Source organism: Neomonachus schauinslandi, chromosome 1, assembly GCF_002201575.2.
Source record: "Neomonachus schauinslandi chromosome 1, ASM220157v2, whole genome shotgun sequence".
Taxonomy (NCBI): domain Eukaryota; kingdom Metazoa; phylum Chordata; class Mammalia; order Carnivora; family Phocidae; genus Neomonachus; species Neomonachus schauinslandi.
Window position 1 is genome coordinate 51,168,047 of NC_058403.1, and position 22,020 is coordinate 51,190,066.

A 22,020-nucleotide genomic window follows, 5' to 3' on the forward strand; every position below is an offset into this window, starting at 1 on the left:
TTTACCAAAATAGTTTACATCCCAATCTAGAAATGAAAGACCAGACCGGAGCAGGGAAAAGTTTGGAAAGTTGGATGAGCACAGGGAGTTGTCCACTTACGATTTGGTTCCCTGAATGAGCTTAAGTTTCCCGACTTAAAGCACCTATATCTGTAATTACAGTTAACTGAGCTTTTGCTCAAAGATGACTTTGTGTGATGAAGCATGTCAGTCACAGTTCACACAGTCTGTTGTCCTTGGCTTATATTTTCTTCTTAGAAGTCACTATAACCACAGTATGGGCCCTCTCCTTCCATCCCACTCTGTATTTCAGAAGATGCTTCCTAAAGTTAAATGTTTTTGCAAAAAACAAAAAAAACACCCTGGTCCTGTATCTTTTGTGATCTACTTGTTGCATTAGATGTCCTAATTCTCTCTCCTTACCTGTCTCCATACCCTTTGCATGTGTCTTTGCAGTTTTCCCCACAAAATGTCGGACCATATTTTTTTACCCCTTGACATTAGGTTCAGCCACATGATTTGCTTTAGCCAATAAAATCATGTGGAAGAGGCAGATTTATAGTTGGGAGTCTAGGCCTCAAGTGGCCTACCTTGTTTCTTCTTGCCCTCTTATACTGTCATTGCTCTGTCATTGCTGTTAGAGGGACAAGTTCAGGCAAGCCTGTTAATGCCAGGAGGAGGTTGAGGATCCACAGAGCAGATCTGCACCAAGTAAGGTGCTTCGGATAAGCCCAGGCTAGAGCGGGGCTCCTGGCCAACCGACAGCCACACCAGCAAACCCAACCAAGATCAAATCTATATCAATCTACATACATTGGGCCTCCATCGAGTCCAATCTATGTCAGCTGTCAGTCAGAGGATCCACAGGCACAAGGGCTACAATAATAAATGAATATTATTTTAAGCCACTGAGTTTTGATATTGTTTTTAGGCAACCCGAGCTAACTGGTACACCTCTTCAGGGGCAACTGAGTTTCCCTGTTGGTTTATTAGGTCAGGATAATATCAAGAACAGTCTTTCTACAAAAATCAGACACATTTTATTAGAGCTGTGACAATTAGACTTCTGTGCTTTTGAAATGTTTTCCTCTTTCCTGAGCTTCCTGGGACCAGCATTCACTACCCAGAGCCCCCTAGATCCTCTATATGCTATTACATGTACTTTGGCATCAACATGTAAGAATTGTTTGTAGTAATGCCAGGTAGCTATTTGGAGATCTTTCTTAACTATATAAATCATATACAAGTCTCTTGGCAGATGGGACACATTATGTGTTCTGTCTGGCTCTGGTCTGTATTTGTCCTTTTTCATTGTTCTGAAAGTTCAGCATTCAAGACAGGTTCTTATAATTGCTCTCTCTGTATGCCCACATAATTACATGCCAATACCTTTCCCCACATTAGGAATTATATTCAGGCTAGATATTCTGCTGACACCACATTCCTCACCAAATGTCAGAGTCTCTTTAAAAATACTCTCAGCTCAAAAGGCCTAATTAGGTTTTCGGTAATTCATGTCATTGGTCATTGGGACAGTCATACAAATCAGCAGGCTGTCAGGTGCTGAGGCACTAAATGGGAAAGTGAATCTAAAAGATCACGGGCAACATCCTAAAAGAAATCAAGTTTTCTCACTGCTTTCATTAACCTTCTTCTTATGTTTTCACATTTTAGGCATAGATTCTTTAGACCTATACAATTGCTCAGTAGGAAGTTTCAATGTAAGGAGAAGGAAATATGGATAGGACTATTTAAATAAGAAACAATCAGGGAGGAGTTATTAAACGTACCTACACATGCACCCTCAACGGGATTTTCCTGCAAGCCATGCAGATGCTGACTATTCACTGCATCCTGGGTAATGTAATGGCAGCAATGGTATGAGGACAGAGATGGGTACTTTGTTTTTTGTGTCTCCCAAATGGCACAGGACATTTTTTTTTTTTAAAGATTTTATTTATTTATTTTTTTTTAGAGAGTGAGCGGGAGAGAAACAGCATGAGAGGGGAGAGGGTCAGAGAGAGAAGCAGGCTCCCCGCTGAGCCGGGAGCCCGATGTGGGACTCGATCCCGGGACCCTGGGATCATGACCTGAGCCGAAGGCAGACGCTCAACCGTCTGAGCCACCCAGGCGCCCCGGCACAGGACATTTTTGATGGACAAGTGTGCTTGTTGGTTTAATGGGAAAATTATAGTCTTTAGAGATGAGTAGACTTTAAATGGACTTCCAGATGAATGGGGATCTTCAATTTATCAGCCGTGAGTCCTCGAACATAACACCAAAACCCTTGAACCCAGTTACTTCATCTGTAAAATGGCAGCAATACTAATGACTTCAGAGTTTGTTGTCCTTTAAAGAATAAAATGCACATGTTAAGGAGAAAATGACACTGTCCAGCTTTTGAGTAGAGATTAGAGATTACTGCAGGGTGGGAAAACCCAATTCAACAGAGTGTAGGTTACAAAGACAGAGGCAGTGAGCCAAGAGATACTTAAATATGCAAACTAAAAGCAGTATCTTTTCTCCCGTTGGGAAAGCAAAGGGTCAGAGAGCTCCACTGAGGTCATGGCGCCACACTAGCTTGTGGCATCTTGTCCATTAGATTAGTCCTTGGGCAAACGCTGGCCTTGCTACTCATGGGTATTCCTGGAAATGGTCTTCTCGGCATATAGGACACAGTGTTCGTTTTAGCTGAAGGCAGGTCCGTGTTGCTTGCAGCAGAGTAGATGGCGATGTCAAGGTGTGACAAGGGCAACAGGATCACAGTGCCCGCTGCGGAGCGGGCACTCTGCATGCCACGTTCATCTTATTTTGTCCTTTTCTACCGCAGTTCACAGTAACGTGGACATACATGGCCCATATAGGTAAGATTGATGGGATGTTGTTGGGGGTCACACCGCCTCTTCCAATTCCACCAGTTTAGCTACTTGCTTCCTTTGTATCTCAGTCTATTGCAGCTCAGTGGCCTGGTATGCTATGGTGGAGAAAAATCATCATAATAAAAACTTTAAACAAACAGCTTTAAATATCCTCCAATGCCAGAGACCTTAAAACCATCAGCAAGTAAGAAACTTCCTACCTCATTAGCTTCTTCTCTCCTCCTTCCCCACATACCAAGTCCAGAGAGTTGAAGCTTAAGGGACAAAGCAAGGATGGGGTGGGGATGAAGAAAAAGGCAGGTATACCTCAACTCTGTGTCCGTTAGAACAAAATGGAAAAAAGAAAAGCTTTATATCGCAATGGAGATTAAAAGGTTAATATCTTAAACTAGACACTCTTACTAATTTGAGACTACGTATTGTGATTTCAAGGGACAAAGAACTGACTGTCATCTCTCAGGGAAACAAAAATTCATGAATCTTGCTCTGGTTTCCATCCGGGGGTAGAGAACTAAAAAATAAGGTTCTTTTCTGTTTAAATATCTGGTTCTTTAGACTGAGAATTATTGAGTGGACAATACAATGATGAAGACAATTGCTAATTTTGCCTCGTTTATTACTTGTGTACCTCGGCTTAATAAGGAAAAATGATCATTTGCGCTGTGGAGTCCATAAAGGACATTGCTTAGGCTACTGGAAGCAATCAGGTGTTTGTAGATAAAAACTATGTCAGGGGTAATCTCTTTCTTACTGTTCCTTCCACTTTTCTCCTCTTTTGCAAGTCTTACACACACCGCCAAATACAGGATGACACAAATTAGCTGATCGCCATTACAACTAATGAGATGAGCTTTCTATTGTGCACAATTACGAATTCGATTCTGTAAACGAATCCATCTTCTGTTTGTCCTGATAGGAAACTTTTTAAGCAGCCTCATAGAATCCTTGCAATTACTGCCAGTGATAGTAGATTTAAAGGATTTGGGTTCATTGATCTAAATTAATTCATCGTCTGATTAGAAAGCACATTGCAATGTAATTCATCCTTTAAAGGATATTTTCCAGAATTAAAATAACACATGGTTAGAGTGTCATTTCCTTGAGTTTCTTCTGCATCTCAGGCGGCTAATAATTAACATGCAAGGACAATCATTCCAAGCTCAACATTTAATACTGCTGACATTTCCCTCCCTTAGAAGCTAGCAATTTTAACCCCTTTACTATTAATCTGATTAATGCAAACTACTGTTATGTGGCGTGAAGGAGCAGATGCAAATCAAATTGAGCACATTCATTCATTTAAATTTAAATTGCTGAAAATGATACGCTCTTTAGTCTGTGATATCAAGCAAAGGAAAAATATTCCCTATACAAAATAATAGATTTGTGTGTATAGGAAGAATCCAAGGAAATATTTCAAATTCAAAAATGACTGTGTGCATTTGGGAATGATATATATTCTCTGTGGATTTAAGGAAGGAAAAATAAAATCTGTAATACTCATGAATGACAGCAAAGGAACTCCAAAGGCAACTTAGTTAACCAAGAACTCAGGTGCTAAATAAGGGGGTCATCTGAGCTGCAAACAACACCTTAGAGAAATATGACCAAGATCATTTTATAAATGTCATTTATGTTTCATTTTCCATGCTGTTGCCCTTTTTGCATTTCACTGATCATCATTTTAGGCAGAAGTTTTTCTTCTTCACCTTGAAGAATACATGATATTCTGTAGAGAATAACTCCATCCATATTGTGATTTTAAAGTGTCATACACGCATACAAACACGCACACACACACCCACAATTTATGTTATATGCAAATAAAGCATTTGAAGTTCAGAAAAGTAATTTCTAAAGATCCTTAATTAGTAGCAGTGAAAAAAAATACATTTTTATTTCAACTTTCTTGACTGTGATAGTCCATTCATCTAAAACATCTTTCCACCCCTCCATGATTATCAAATGCTTCCCTTTTCTTTAAGTTAAAATCAAACCATATAACGTTGAGATCCTCGTTTCAATTTCTAATGACTTCCGATCATCCATACTTACGTCCAGTTCATGATGAACACTCAATAAACATGCAAAGTAAAAGCAGAAGGGGAGACAGTGAGAGGATAGGGACAGAGGGAAACAGTTGGTCGCTGGACACACAACAGATAAGTCATTAAAGAGAGGATTGAAACCCAGGCACTCAACTAGCTGCTCTTATTAGAATCTGTCTCCATATGCTCATGATGGTAAGTGAATCTTTTTTATCCAACTACCATATCCAGCAATCCTAAAGCCTGCATTTTGCTTTCTCACATTCTAACATCTCTGTAATCAAGATACAAGTTACGCCCAATGATGCCTTACTTCGCCTGGCAGCAATCATAACACAATTGTCATTTTATAAGAAAATGTGAAAAGCTTCAACATTGAAACTTACAAAATTAAATTTCAGTACACTGGAGGAAAATCAGAAACATTCTTTTAACCTGCAGTATATAAAGAATTGCAGGAGGAGGTAGGAAAGGCATGGACCAAATGGGTTGAATAAGTTCCAAATGGAACTCAAATGTAGGCTACCTCTGTATCATTGCCAAACTGACTTAAAAGTCCAGCACCAATGGACTTTAATTATATTTTGGTTCTTGATGGCACAAAGGAGAATGTGTGGAAAAACACAGACCTTGATGACTGAATTGAAAAGCAGTGTGGAAAATTCCTTCTTAGTCTGGTAAGAAATTTTAGGACCTCCTAGCCAACATAGTTTGCTAATATTATTGATTTATGTATAGTGATATATAATTCAAAATGAATGTCTAAATAATACTATAAGAATTCCTTCAGAAGGTAGCAGATAAAAATTCTAAATGATAAAACATTGTGTTGTAGTATAATTGACAGCATTTTTCTTTACTGGTACATAAAATAATTTTTTAAAAATATTTTATTTATTGGGGCACCTGGGTGGCTCAGTTGGTTAAGCGACTGCCTTCGGCTCAGGTCATGATCCTGGAGTCCCGGGATCGAGTCCTGCATCGGGCTCCCTGCTCAGCAGGGAGCCTGCTTCTGCCTCTGACCCTCCCCCCTCTCATGTGCTCTCTCTCTCTCATTCTCTCTGTCTCAAATAAATAAATAAAATCTTTAAAAAATATATTTTATTTATTTATCTGACAGGGAGAGACACAGCAAGAGAGGGAACACAAGCAGGGGGAGTGGGAGAGGGAGAAGCAGGGTTCCTGCCAAGCAGGGAGCCTGATGCGGGGCTCGATCCCAGGACCCTGGGACCATGACCTGAGCTGAAGGCAGCCGCTTAACTGACTGAGCCACCCAGGTGCCCCCATAAAATAATTTTTAAGTCTTAAAACAGATGACATTTGAATCAATGAAATACAGTTTGCGATAAATAAATAAGCCAAGGACAAATCACAAAGAGTGATTTGCATGAGCTGGAGCAGTTTAAGCAATAATCGTCAATGAATTTGCTGTTCTACAGTTAAGAAAGCAACGACACTGAACCTTTGGAAACTTCCCTATTTGTAAGTGTTGGGTGTCCTTGGGGGAAGTTATTCAACCTCTCTTAAGCCTCAGGTTCTTTATCTGTGAAACAATAAAAATAATGCCTCCCACAAAAGACTGTGATGGGAAGTAAATGAGTACAAGAAACCCAGTGCCTGGTCCCTAGAAAGCATTCATAAGCGTTTGCCATTATTTTTATTTGCTCGTGTCTATACACCTCTCAGCCAGACATTCAAGGTCTTCCAGAATACAGCTCAATGCTTCCTATTTCCCATGGGAACTTCTTGCTCCTCCTCTGCTCCTGTGGTTTAGTACCTGCATCTAATGCTTTCCTCACATTCCTCCTACCTCCTGTCAAACTATAAAATCCTGCTTATCATTCCAAATTCAGCTCATTTGTTGCCCTGCACTCCCTGTAAATTGGTAGTTAAATTTGGATGCTTGGATAGATTTAGGGGCAATTATTTAGACAAATAATCTCTTATAGGCTGTGGTATGTAGTTCCTTTTGTATTACACCAGGAGGCACACGTCTGGTGGTCTCACTATTTAAAACATTGTGGTAAAGATACATAACATCAAATTTACCATCTTTGTCGTTTTTAGTGTACAATTCAGTGACATTAAATATTATGAGGTCGTCATCACTATCCATTCCCACAACTCTGTCCATCACATAAAACTGAAACTCCATACCTATAGAACGACATCTCCCCACTCTCCTTCCAACCCCCAGCCCCTGGTAACCACTATTACACTTTCTCTCTTTATGATTTTGACTATTCTAAGTACCTCATATAAGAGGAATAATACACTATTTGTCTTTTTGTGACTGGCTCATTTCACTTTCCATAATGTCCTCAAGTTTCATCCATATTGTAGCATATGTCAGAATTTCCTTCTTTATGACTGAATAATATTCCACCGTATGTACATACCACATTTTATCTATTCACCCATTGATGACTACCTGGGTTGCTTCCACATTTTAGCCATTGTGAATAGTATTGCTATAAACATGGGTGTACAAATATCTCTTCAAGTCCCTGATTTCAATTCTTGGGTACATACTCAGAAGTGAAGTTGCTGGAGTATAGAACAATTCTATTTTTAACTTCTTGAGGAATCACCATACTGTTTCCTGCACTGGCTGTACCATTTATATCCCCACCAACAGTGCACAATGGTAGCAATTGTTCTACATCCTTGCCAACACTTGTTAAGTGGTAGTCCTACTTTTAGTGACGATTAGGTTTGGGTTCAAGGTACTTATCATGAAGTTTCCTACTGACATTTAACAAATGGTTGAACATCCACTGCTGATCTTTTCCCAATTCCATTGATAATTTAGTGGTTGTAAAATGACAATTTTCTAATTCTATCATTCTTTCTGCATGTATTAGAGGAGATTCTTCTATAGAGAAGAATGTTCACACATTAATTACTTGGTTACCCTAAAACAAGGTTTGCACAGGAAAGGGAAGAACAGATGTCTAGTTCTTCCTCGATCAGTTTTTAGAGAAACTGGGTCTAATGAGTTCCAAATGGAGTATTCCTAAGAATTTTAATAAGCTAATAGATTCTTATATATTTTGTATGCTTCAATTCATGGTAGTCATTATTCTTTTTAATACATTGTCCTATTTTAGACCAGTGGGAGGGAACCCTTTCCATTTGGTTTCTGTTTTCTTTTGCTATGAAGCCATTGGTCTGGATAAATTCCTTATATCCTATTACAATAAGATGTCCCAATTTCATCTTTCTGATTTCTGCCCCAGGTCTTATTGCTACTAGGCCTATTCTGTGGGTAGAATCAGGAAATAAATGTATTTTTAAGAGAAATACATGAGTTTCCAATTTAAATTTAAGATTGCAGGTTTTTCTCTTGTTATACTTTATATAGATATCTTTTTTCTCTGTTTTCCCTTTTTTTCTAAGTAAGCTCTATGCCCAATGTGGGGCTTAAACTCACAACCCCAAGATCAAGAGTCACATGCTCTACTGACTGAGCCAGCCAGGCACTGTCTTCTCTGTCTTTTCATGCTGAAAAACTCCTTTTTTAGCTACATTAATTACCTATTTTTATCTTAAATATAACCATTCCGGTTTTAAAATAACAGTGTATATACTACTAAAAGTAGTCACTTGAAGCTTTTTTTAACCTAAAGTAATTCTGTCTCTGTGTTGTTATATAATCAACAGTTGATATCACTTGTTTCAGTTCATTTTCAATTTAAATTTTTTCTTCCTATTTAATACATTTTTTTCTCAACTATATAAAACATTTATATGGTACCAATGTCAAAATTATAACACAAGTTCATACTTTAATCCTATCTCCTCCTCTCCCCTATGTGTTTCCTTCCTGATAGGTAATCATTATTAGTGAATTTTTAAAGTTATCCTTCCATTGTTTCTTTCTGAAAATATAAATAAATATATGTAATAATATCTATTCCAGATAGATAGATACATACACATACACACATATATAAGTTCATATCTTCATATTTCCTGCGCTTTACATAAAACATAGCATAAGAAATAGTATTCTGCCCCTTGCCCTTTTTCACCTGACAATCCACGATGGCCATCACCCCATGTATGTATGTAGAGATGAGCCTCCTCCCTTTTATAGCTACACTGTACTCCATTCTGTGATCGCACCATGACTGAATCAATCCCCTTTTGGTGAATGCTTCCGTTGTTTGCATTTTTTTGGTATTACTAACAAACCTTCAATGAATAGTCTTGTGTACACTCTACTTCATAATTTTTACCAGTGTATATTTGGAATATATTCCTAGAAGTGGGATTGCTGAGTCAAATGGTACCCTTCCACAGAGTAGTATCAAATTTTTTATTCCCCCAGCAATGCATGAGTCATGTTTTTCTACAACCAAGGGGTGTGATATGCGAGAAATATATCTTAATTTAGTTTTAATGTGAATTCTCTTATTTCAAGAAACATTAAGTATCTTTCGTCAAATTTCTTTTTTCTACGAACAAGTATAGAATATTCACTTTTGGGGCACAGGGCATGGACAGGTGGGCATGGGAAGTCTGTGCTTTTCTTGGCCCAGCAGGCTACTTGAGAGGGAAGAAGCAAGAGAAGTGGGTGGCCCCCATGCAGGCTAGACCATGCCTTATGGGCTTGTAGGTGACAGAGAACTTTCTCTGGTGGTGGCCAATCATCTCAGGCTTGATTTTCACCTGATTGAGGCTCTTGCTCTTGCAGGTGACCACTATTTGCTCACCAACTCCGGCAGGATGATTATAACAGGCAGGTGTGTCTTCACCACCTCAGGCTTCTCCATGGGCCACACCTCCTACTTATTTTTGAGCAAGCGCATCAGCATGATGTGCTGCTTCCCCCACTCCCCACCCTCGTCCCACCAGCCCAGGTATAGCCGGTGCCCCTCCTGGCATCCACAGTTCTAATTTCCTCATAGGACTTTTCCAGCAGCTGGTCAAGGTCCATGTCAAGGTAGGTGAATTGTTGGATGGTCTGTTTCTTCTGCTGTACTTTGGCTCATTTTATTCTTGGGTTGTTGGCTTTTTCTCAATTTTAGACCCTCTTATATTTTAGGGATATTGTATTACTCAAGATTCTCTAGAGAAACAAAACCAGTTGGGTATAGATATATAGAGAGAGAAAGACGTATTTTAAGAAATTGGCTCATGTGATTGTGAGGGTTTGCAAGTCCATGAATTTCCATCCTGCTCCATAGATTTCAGAAGAGTTGATGTTGCAGTCTTCAGGCCACAGTTTGTAGGCTGGAAACAGACAAGGTTCCTATGCTGCAGTCCTGAGGCAGAATTGCTTCCTTAAGAAACCTGTCTTTGCTCTTAAGGCCTTCAGCTGATTGTATGAGGCCACCCACATTAGAGATTAATTGCTTTATTCAGTCTACTGATTTAAATGTTAATCACACCTAAAAAATACCTTCACAGCAACCTCCAGAGGGCTGTTTGACAAGTCAACAACTGGACACCATAACCTAGCCAAACTGACTTATAAAATTAACCATAACAAATACTAAGGATATTTTCCCTAAGTTGTCAACTATATTTTGACATTGTCTAGGCCAAATCTGATACATAATAAGTACTCAAATATTGGTTGTGTTAAACTGACATTTACAGAAATTAGCCATTTGAGAGTCTAATTTGCCCACGGAGAATTACTAAATTTAATTAAAGTCTTTGCTCTTCAAGTAGAACATCAGTAATTTGTTTATGTGAAGATTATTAATACTTCCCATTCATTTTTTAATCATAAGGCTGAAGTTAAATGAAAACTTTTTATATGCTCAGAGAAACATAGGGTTTCTTTAAGAAAACATGGCACAAGATATCTCCACAAGAGGAAATCTCCTTTTAATTCTTAAATCTACACATACGTGGTTCTTCTATGGTGAATGAAAACATTTGGAAATCCGAAAAAGAATTCCCGCAAAATAGTCCATATATGTGAATTTTATCTCCCCAGAAACACACCAAGCCCTTTCTTCCCCTGGGAATTTTTTTTTTTTTCCCTAGGCTGACATACAAGTAGTCTCCACCAGCATCTTAAATACCCTGCCTCATGGCCTCAGTGATCAGTTCTGATCAAGACAGAATGATCTATGTCCTTTCCTGGGACTTCTCAACTTGGGGAGAGGGAGAACCAGTTCAGTCCCTCTCTACTATGGGTGATGTAATCTTCTGAATCCATGCCTTCTAATGTGTTTTGAAGAAGCCAGTCAGCTGTATAAACATGAATAATGGCTACAAAGGAAGAAACAGATCCACTAGGTGGAGCGAGCCCTTTAGCTGTATTCCAAGCCCTGGTTCAACCTGTTCCCAAAGCAGCCAGCCCTCCACCTGTACTTGATTCAAGCTCCCCTTTGGATAAGTTGGTATGGGTTTGGTTTCCGTCACCTGCAACCCAGAGAATCCTAACATACACAGGTGCTCCGAAGTTTTGCACATCATTTTAGGGGATTCATGGTCTTCTTAAAGAAGGCCATCTTTGGGCCCTTATCCTCAAATATGAACCTCTGTTCAAAGCTATGCTTCAATTCTGCCAACATTAGTCTCTCTATGCAATTTATCCAGGAAAACACTAATGAGCAAACTCTTTCCCCTGGTGGCTTTCATGCACTCGATCACATTCAGCTCTTATTACCACAGTTCAGTCAAGGAGACTTCCTTGTTTTATATCTAAAGACATGGAAGCTAGCAAGGTTAAATAACATTCTCTAAAGTGGCACAGCTAGCTAAACTAAACCTAGTATTTTTGTTTCAAATCTGGAGTCCTTTCTCCCATACTAAAATTGCTTCTAAGTAGTATTTACTACTGGTTGGTTGTTATTGTTTTAAGTTATGACTTTGAAATTTGCCTTTAAATATGATTTAATTGAAACAGGAAAGTGTGTGCTCTTGCCAATATAATAATAATGGAACTATGTATAAAATGTGCTTATAAAAGGAAGTTTTAGATTGCTTATTTGCATATCACCTCATCCCATTTTTAAATAAGCAGCGGTGACTAGCAGAATTTGAAAGCACGCTGAATCCAGGGGAGCCTGGGTGGCTCAGTCGTTAGCATCTGCCTTTGGCTCAGGTCATGATCCCAGGGCCTGGGATGGAGCCCCACCTCCAGTTCCATGCTCCACAGGAAGCCTGCTTCTCCCACTCCCCCTGCTTTTGTTCCCTCTCTCGCTGTGTCTCTCTCTGTCAAATAAATAAATAAAATCTTTAAAAAAAAAAAAGTCACGCTGAATTCAGAAAAATCCTTAGGAGAAAGGAGCTATAGTAATAAAAGTGTCATTATAAATAATTAGAAATGTCTGTCACACATCCCCCTTCAAAAGTTGGTATCAAATTACTGACAAGTAACCCACCTAGATTAATCTTCCCACTTTGATTTCATTTCTACAAGAATCTAGTTATCCTGGTGGAGAGTGAAACCCACAGAAGACGTCCATGAGAACAAAGCCCAGGACGTGTGGGAGGGCTTAGATTTGTTTTTTGTTTTTTTTTTCCCCTCAATACAAGCACATGAATCGGCCCTTGCAAGTTTGCATTTTAGAAATAATTGAGACAGCAGGGGAAATCATGCCCCACATTATCTCAAGTGGAACAGGCTGCTCTTCAGAGCGTTGCTCAGGCCAGGCAGGGCAATGAATCCACAGCAGAGCTAAACAAACCTGCACTAGGCCCTTGCACGCCTTCGCTCCCATCCCCAACCCCTCTCTGGTGAAAGAAGAGATTTTCCTCTTGATCAGGCAATGTCCACAGAGGGCAAATCAGAACATTTAAAAAGGACCGAGTAACTACAACAGGAGGATGTTGGCTTAGTGGTGGCTGTTCCGTAAGTACTGTCCTAGATTTTTGTCCTCTGAGATGCGACCGCACAGGCCCTACCTTCGCTGGGTTTACAGAAAGGCTTCTGTGCCCCTTTGTGACTGGAATACATGCACTTACTGTTCTCCGTGGGGTTTTCAGGTTGTTCAGAAGCTCTGTGATTTACAAGTCCCCCTGGGGGCACTGGATCCGGTTAACTCCCAATTCCCTTACTCCAGGAATGAATATTTTTTCTTTGCTAACAGAATACTTGCCAGCTTAAAATAAACTCCTCTCAAGTAGAATGCATTGTGGTGTGACATCCTTCCAGCTAACTTTGACTCCCCTGCTTCTCTCAGACTTCTGAGCAGCTGGCGGGCAGAGCAGCCAGGCAGGAGGCCCATCTTCCTTTGTCATCCGTCACGGAACCTAATCAGGTGATCAGTGCTTTGACCCCAGGAGGGGCCCAGAAAATGTTCTTGGCTGTCAGGCCGCCGGTGGTCCCCCAGAAGCTGGGCCCAGAGCCTTACTTCTCCTTCCCAGGAAACCTCCATTCTTCCATCCCCACCACCGAGCCTAAAGGTTTAGAACCAGACAGCTGGGTGTGTGTCCGCAACCCCTTGCCGGATGTTTCTTTGAAGTTGTGATGGGGCACTGGGTTCAGAGTAAGTGTTTCTTTTTCTTTTTTTTTTTTAAAAGATTTTATTTATTTATTTATTGGAGAGCGAGCGAGAGAGAAACAGCATGAGAGAGGAGAGGGTCAGAGGGAGAAGCAGGCTCCCCGCTGAGCCGGGAGCCCTATGTGGGACTCGATCCCGGGACCCTGGGATCATGACCTGAGCCGAAGGCAGTCGCTTAACCAACTGAGCCACCCAGGCGCCCCCAGAGTAAGCGTTTCTAACAGAAGGTGGGTCAAGAAGATAGACTGGGCAGATCTACGTGTTAAAGAGCATTAGAGAGTTGAATATTATGTGCTGAGGCATTTTCCCTTCATGAATTCACTGACTGCGTGCCGGTAAAGAATCGATGATTATTGTCTCCACTGCACAGTTGAGAGAATTGCGGCTTGACTGACTCAATCCCATACAGAAAGACGGTTAAGGACTATAGCATATTGTAAAACTCATGCCCTTCCTCCAAGACCGCTCTGCCTCTGGAGAAGGACCAGTACCGGACTCACATCAGTGTTCACTTCAAATCTCACAGCCAACATCTGGGTGGGAAATAGAGGGAGAAAGGATTGTGGAAGAAGATAAAAAGCAAGACAGTAGCTTAAAACTCAAGAGTGGCTGGAAATTGGCTGGAAGAAAACTTGCAGAACACATTTAGGAATATAACTGGCTTTAGAGATAAACACCAAAAGTGGGGCATTTTAGTAGGTTAACTAACTGGAATTTAAATAAAAAGTTGGAAAAAGAAAAAAAACCTGGGGCATTTTAGGGGTGCAATTATTAAGAATGGACTTTTCAGGGCTATGTAGGCATGCAAAGTTGCTGGAAATGTGGTAGTTAAGGATATGTTTGCTCTTGTATCCATTCAGGACCATATTCTGAACTGGTTGGCAGCGCGGGTTCACACAATCTGTTTGGGTCTCTCACTCCTTCAGAGAAACGGTCAGCTGATGTGGGCAATCAAGTATCACTATCTGCTAACAGCACATTCAGGGAACACTTGTGTGGCAGTCAACGGCCGCGGCTGCTCAGGGAGAGATAACAGGTTTCCATCAATCACTCTGGGCAGGAAGGAATGTCTGGGGCTACAACGCACTTACTCCGCTGTGGCATCCTCTCCTCTGGAGTAGGGTCTCCCATACGGGAGGGAACGGCCAAAGGCATTGCCGCTTATCGATCCCCTCCCCCGTCCTACTTACTTTACATTCCATCCTTATAACAATCCTGAGGTCGATGCTACTGCCCCATTTTACGGAGGAAGAAGTGGAGATTCGGGAAGGTTAAGTAAGTTAGCCAAACTTGCGGTTGTCAGGAAGTTGTCGGCTCTCTGCATTAGCCCACAGCCGCCTCATAATGCACAGTTGTTAACACCTATAGACACCTAGATTATGTGTTGCCGCGGAGCCCGCCAGGACTAGCAGCGGCGGGGAGGGGCGTTAAGGACAGCAGCAATTTTTATGAGATTTCCGTGCGCTCGGCATTTTTTCACGATGCGCTCATTTAACAGTCAAAACAACCAAATGAGGTAAAGATTTTTTAGGACTCAAGACACGAAGAATTTGTCTTGCCTCCCCTGAGGGCTGGAGTGCGTGAGCGTATGTGTTGGGAAGGGGGAGGGACACAGAAGACTTGGGCAGCTGTTGGCAGCAATGGAATGGATCTGATGAGCTCTTGGCTCCATCCTTGAAAACTAAACAACAGGAGAGTTTGTAACCAGAATCTGAGGTGTCAGTGAATCCATGGAGCTTTTCCAAATTGACTGTCATGTGTTACGTGAGACGTTGACAGTTGGGTCTGTACATATCATGGTCTTATTTTTTTCCTATATCCTGGGTTACATGAATTAACCTGAGATTCTTGATGCTACAGATAATATTTCTTGTTCTTAGTCCTATGTATATACTTTAAAATACGTGTATTTGTGAGAGCCGTTTTCTAAATAGTACTCACTAAGCACATTCCTACAAGCATTTGTATTGACAAGTACAGATTAGAAAACCCAGGAATCATGTGAAGCTGTTACCTAGTTTTGGAGAGGACAGTTTCCCAGCGATGGAGATTCTTCCTACTGCCGTTCCTATCACAGTCCAGCTCACCCCTCCTAGTAGCAGTCTTGGATCCTTCATGAAGTCAGGGTCCTGGTTTTCTTTCCCTTCCAGGTGTGTAACACTGAGTGGGCATTACTCTTTAGGTCACTTGTGTTTTTCTCAGCTAATAGAGCATAAGATTCACATTCAGTTATGTCAATTGTTAACCAGTTTAAAACTTCACCACAGGTCATGTACTAAACGTACACATATCTTTCACTTCTGCCCTAATTCTAGCAGCTGCCTTCTGCTCAGAGGTGGGAACTTTCCAGAAGGGAAAGAGTCAGTACTCCTCTGAGACTCATCCACAAAATCGATTTTTACTTCCGTTCTCGACTTGCCCTCAAAACACAGATGCTGTGCTTAAAAGACTAATTGATCATTTTATTTCAATTGCACAGAAATGATGTTGAAAAGTGAGCAGACCTTAGACCATTAGAGCTCAATACTTCGCAAAAGCAATCTGCTTATCAATTAAAATGAGAAACTCAAATCCCTACTGTTTCCAATTGTCATAGTAATGAAAAGTCCCCCTAAATGGTACAGTACTACCAAATTCTTATGAAACAATATCTAATGCAATGTTTATAATATTAGCATTGTCGATTATAGTAGAAATTTGGCTCCAAAAGCTAATAATTTATATGTATTTTCCTTCACAGTCCATAAGTTAAATGTGCCATTCTTTATATGCTATAGATCTAATTCCCCTTTCTACCACATACTTTATATGAAATCATTTGCTATTATCATTTGTATAATTTAATAACTTTCTTCTCATACTGTTCTTTATATTTTACAAGTGGAAGGGCACTTGGGTCATTAGCGGTGAAAGAAAACCAGGAAATCCAAACTACTTAGGGAAAACAAAGGAAAGAAAACAATGGTCATGATTAAATTATCACATCTCTTCTGTATTTAATTACTATTTCCAATCGACATTACTCGGTTCCAGTTATGTGCTTTGCACTGTACTTGGCATTATAGTTGAATCAAAGGAAATTAAGACAAAGAACTGGCCCACATTTAGAAACAGATGTGAAAACTGACCATAATAAAAGGCCAACAGAATCAATAATCCACTTGCAGGGTGTGGTTGGAATGCAGAAGAAGGAATTCTTTTTGACTAAAGGATATGGACACAAATCACGGGGAAATAAATGGTCAAGAAATGAAAAGAACTTCAGTACAGAGAAAAAGAGAGGTTGGAGCCCCAAGCTAAGGGAAGGACATCAGAAAATGCACCTGGGGGTAGAAATGCAGTTGTATTCGGGGAAACTGTTGGGGGGTTTCTAGGTCATTGGACCAGGTGGCCTTGGGAAATAAATTGAGATGAATCTGGAGAGTAAGATTTGGCAGATTTTGAATGGTCTTAGGCACCATGGTAGATTGTAAAAGCAGTCATGAATTCTTCTCATCCCTTTATGTACACCACCCTTTTCTTAAAAAAAAAAAAAAGACTACTTTTTGAAGCATTTAGATTTAAAAAAAAATTGTGCAAAAGGAACAGATTCCCATATACTCCTTTTCTCCTCACTCCCTATGCTCACACACATTAGGATTTCTCCTAATTAACATTGTCATTAGTGTGGTATGTGTATTAGGACAGGACCTGAAATCATTATTACCTGAAATCCATAGTTCAAGTTAGGGTTCCCTCTATTGTATATTCTATGGGTTTTAATAAATGTGTATCCTTTGTCCACCATTTGTGTCCTACAGAATGGTTTCACTGCCCTAAAAACCTTGTGTTCCACTCCTTCCTCCTCCTCTCTTGCCAACTTCTGGTACTTATTGATCTTTTACTGTCTCTAGTTTCACCTTTTCAAGAATATCCTATATTAAAACCACACAGTATATAGCCTCTTCAGACTGGCTTCTTTCACTTAGTAATACTCATTTACATTTCCTCCATGTATTGTCATGGTTTTGATAGTTCACTCCTTTTTCATCACTGAAGAACACTCCACTCTATGGATATTCCACGTTTTGTGCATCTACCTATTAAAGGACAGCTTAGTTGCTTCCATTTTTTTTTTTATAATCATGATAAAGCTGCTATAGACACTCATGCACATCCCTTTTTAGTGTGACTTTGCACCTCCTCCCAGCAAGACATTGCCTATTTCTCTACCCCTTGAAGCCAGGCTTGATCATTGACTGGTTGTGGATTATGGCCATTGGGAAGCATGACAAACACAAATTGGGACTTGAGTACTTGCTGATCTTGGAACCTTGCAAAGGCCATGTGAGGAAGCCTAGACTAATCTGTAAGATGAGACATGAAGGTCAATTGTCCCTGGTAGTCCTGGCTGCAGCCAGTGAAGCCATCCAGCCACAAACTTATTTGCCATCTGATTTCAAACATAGGAGAGGTCAAACCAGGGAAGCCACTCAGCTGACTCAGTCTGTCAACTAAATAGATGGTTGTACTTTAAATCACTAGGTTTTGGGGTGGTCTGTTATCTGTTATCAATGACCTCCTAAATATGAACTAGTCTGTTTTATGATAAATGAGAAGTTAGAGACTACAAATAATGAGATTATTTAGAAAGTGATTGCCTTTAGTCTACAGGAGAGATTCTGAGGATCAAAACTTTGGATGACCATCAGAGAAAAATGGTGTTAAGGAGACTGTAGCAGAGAAGATTATGGAAAAGAACATTTATCCATTTATTCATAGAGTTTAAAATAATTCATAGATCTACAAACATCAATGTACTACATAAATATTGGTTTCATTTTATTCAAGAAGAAACCTAGAACTATAAGAACATTTCCATGGGACTTCTTTAATCATACTGATCAATTTTTTTTGCATACACATAGCTGCTTTGTATTAGAGGATTTCTGCCTCTCTGGAAGTAAACACTTCAAGGCAAGTGCAAGTTATTATCTAAAAGCACAGACACAAGAAAGCTTGAAATGCCTATTATGTGTTATCCCAGAGGCCAACTTTAGGACAAAATCAGAAGATCAGTAACTTAGTAGTGTAGAGAGGTTTGTAATTAGAAAATTAACAGACACTTTGGGCGGGGACAGATTTATGAAGGCAGACTCAGCCACAGGATGAGGGAGACTAATGAGGCAGGTGGAGCATGACAGCCCAAGAGCATAGTGCAAGGTAGCAAATGACGACTGGTGTTTTCAAAAGGTAGCTTTTGAAATGTCAAGAAAGTCCGGGAAGGACAAATGTGGTGTCCTGGCAAGTAGACTGAACCTGATCATAGAGAACCTTGTAGACATTTAACAGGCAGGTAAATAGAATTGTATGTTGATAAGGTAACCTAGTTAATGAAAGTCCAGCCATTGGGTCACTGGATCAGATATTGGGTCTGAGAATACTTTAATCCTAAATCTCCTCCTACCTGGAATGTCCTTCCTTCATGTATGCACATGGGCACTCTGCTTCGGTTAAGTAGCCACTCAAATATCCCCTATCCCAGAGACCTTCTTTAACTTTAGATTCTAAAAGATTCCCTCCTCCCCACAGACACACCCCTTATCCCATACCCTGCTCTGTTTTCCTTCACAATTAGTACTTCTCTTATTCTATATAATTTCCTGTCACATTGACCCATAAAAATGCAAGATTCGTGAAAGTAAGGGCATGATTCTTAGTGTATTCTCAGGGCCCAGTACAGTAGTTGGCCTTAGGCACTCAAAAAATATTTTTGAATTACTGAGCAAATAAAAAATTAAGTTGTGTCCAAGCATGGCGGGGTATGGAGCTCTGTCCTGCCTTAGGAGTGGCTCAGGTCCTGGGGTTCCTGAAAGCCTATGACAAACTAAGGCAAGCAGAATCAGGGGCTGTTATGACTGTTGACAAGTAATAATAATCAAATTCTACTCACCTTTATACTGTTGATAGTAAGACACATGTGAGATGGGTATGTGGAGGGGGACATCTCTGAAGTAATAAAATGCCATACTACCAATTTCATCATAATTCTTAGTTATTATTCACCAGAGGTTGAAGATGATGAGAAAATTCCAACTGAAATCCACTATCCAATTGTAGCAGAGATTGCCATTGTCCTATGAAACATCGTTCTTCTTGTCCTCCTTAGTGACAAATCCCTGAGTTTTCCCTTGGGTTCATTGACTCTCAGAATGAAAGACTATATTCTCCAGATTTCCCAATAGCCCTTATAGTGAGATGTGATAACATGCTAAGTTCTGATCAGTGAAACATAGGTGGAAGTGTTGGAGACTTCAGAGAATGTTGCTTAAAAAGATCTGAGTTGGGAAGCACTCATTTTTTTTTAAATTAAATTCAACTTATTAACATATAATGTATTATTTGTTTCAAGGGTATAGGTCTGTGATTCATCAGTCTTACATAATACTCAGTGCTCATTACAACACATACCCTCCCCAGTTCCATCACCCAGTTACCCCATCCCTCCACCCCTCTCCCTTCCAGCAACCTTCAGTTTGTTTCCTATGATTAAGAGTCTCTTATGGTTTGTCTCCCTCTCTCGTTTTGTCTTGTTTCATTTTTTCCTCTCTTCCCCTATAATCCTCTGCCTTGTTTCTTAAATTCCACATATCAGTGAGATCATATAATTGTCTTTCTCTGATTGACTTACTTCGCTTAGCATAATACCGTCTAGTTCCATCCACATTGTGCAAATGGCAAGATTTCATTCTTTTCAAGGGCTGCATAATATTTCATTGTGTGTGTGTATATATATATATATACACACACATACCATATCTCCTTTATCCATTCCTCTGTTGATGGACATCTGGGCTCTTTCCATAGTTTGACTATTGTGGACATTGCTGCTATAAACATTGGGGTGCAGGTGCTCCTTTGGATCACTACATTTGTATCTTTGGGATAAATACCCAGTAGTGCAATTGCTGGGTCATAGGATAGCTCTATTTTCAACTTTTTGAGGAACCTCCATACTGTTTTCCAGAGTGTCTGCACCAGCTTGCATTCCCACCAACAGTGTAGGAGGGTTCCCCTTTTTCCGCATCCCCTCCAACAACTGTGGTTTCTTGACTTGTTAATTTTAGCCATTCTGACTGGTGTGAGACAGTATGTCATTGTGGTTTTGATTTGTATTTCCCTGATGCCAATTGATGTTGAGCACTTTTTTATGTGTCTGTTGGCCATTTGGATGTCTTCTTTGGAAAAATGTCTGTTCATGTCTTCTGCCGATTTCTTGATTGGGTTATTTGTTCTTTGGGTGTTGAGTTTTTTAAGTTCTTTGTAGATTTTGGATACTAGCCCTTTATCTGATATGTCATTTGCAAATATCTTCTCCCATTCTGTCGGTTGTCTTTTGGTTTTCTGGACTGTTTCCTTTGCTGTGCAAAAGCTTTTTATCTTGATGAAGTCCCAATAGTTCATTTTTGCCTTTGTTTCTCTTGCCTTTGGAGATGTGTCTAGCAAGAAGTTGCTGTAGCTGAGGTCGAAGAGGTTTCTGCCTGTTCTCCTCTAGGATTTTGATGGATTCCTGTCTCACATTGAGGTCTTTCATCCATTTTGAGTCTATTTTTGTGTATGATGTGAGGAAATGGTCCAGTGTCATTCTTCCACATGTGGCTGTCCAGTTTTCCCACCACCATTTGTTGAAGAGATGGTCTTTTTTTCCATTACATATTCTTTCCTGCTTTGTCAAAGATGAGTTGACCATAGAGTTGAGGGTCCATTTCTGGGCTCTCTATTCTGTTCCATTGATCTAGGTGTCTGTTTTTGTGCCAGTACCATATTGTCTTGATGATCACACCTTTGTAATAGAGCTTGAAGTCTGGAATTGTGATGCCACAGTTTTGGTTTTCTTTTTAACATTCTTTTGGCTATTTGGGGTCTTTTCTGGTTCCATGCAAATTTTAGGGTTATTTGTTCTAGCTCTGTGAAAAAAGTTGAAGGTATTTTGATAGGGATTGCATTGAATGTGCAGATTGCTCTAGGTAGCATAGACATTTTAACAATATTTGTTCTTCCAATCTATGAGCATGGAGTTTTTCCATTTCTTTTTGTCTTCTTCAATCTCTTTCATGAGTATTCTATAGTTTTCTGAGTACAGATCCTTTGCCTCTTTGGTTAGTTTATTCCTAGGTATCTTATGGTTTCAGGTGCAGTTGTAAATGGGATCGACTCCTTAATTTCTTTTTTTTCTGTCTCATTGGTGTATAGAAATGCAACTGATTTCTGTGCATTGATTTTATATCCTGCCACTTTACTGAATTCCTGTATGAGTTATAGCAATTTTGGTGTGGAATCTTTTGGGTTTTCCACATAGAGTATCATATCATCTGCAAAGAGTGAGAGTTTGAATTCTCCTTTGCTGATTCAGATGCCTTTTTTTTCTTCTTGTCTGATTGTTGAGCTAGGACTTCTAGTACTATGTTGAATAGCAGTGGTGAGAGTGGACATCCCTGCCGTGTTCCTGATCTTAGGGGAAAAGCTCTCAGTTTTTCCCCATTGAGAATGATACTCACTGTGAGCTTTTCATATATGGCTTTTATGATATTGATGTATATGCCATCATGTATGGCATATGTTAGATGTATATGTTATCCCTAC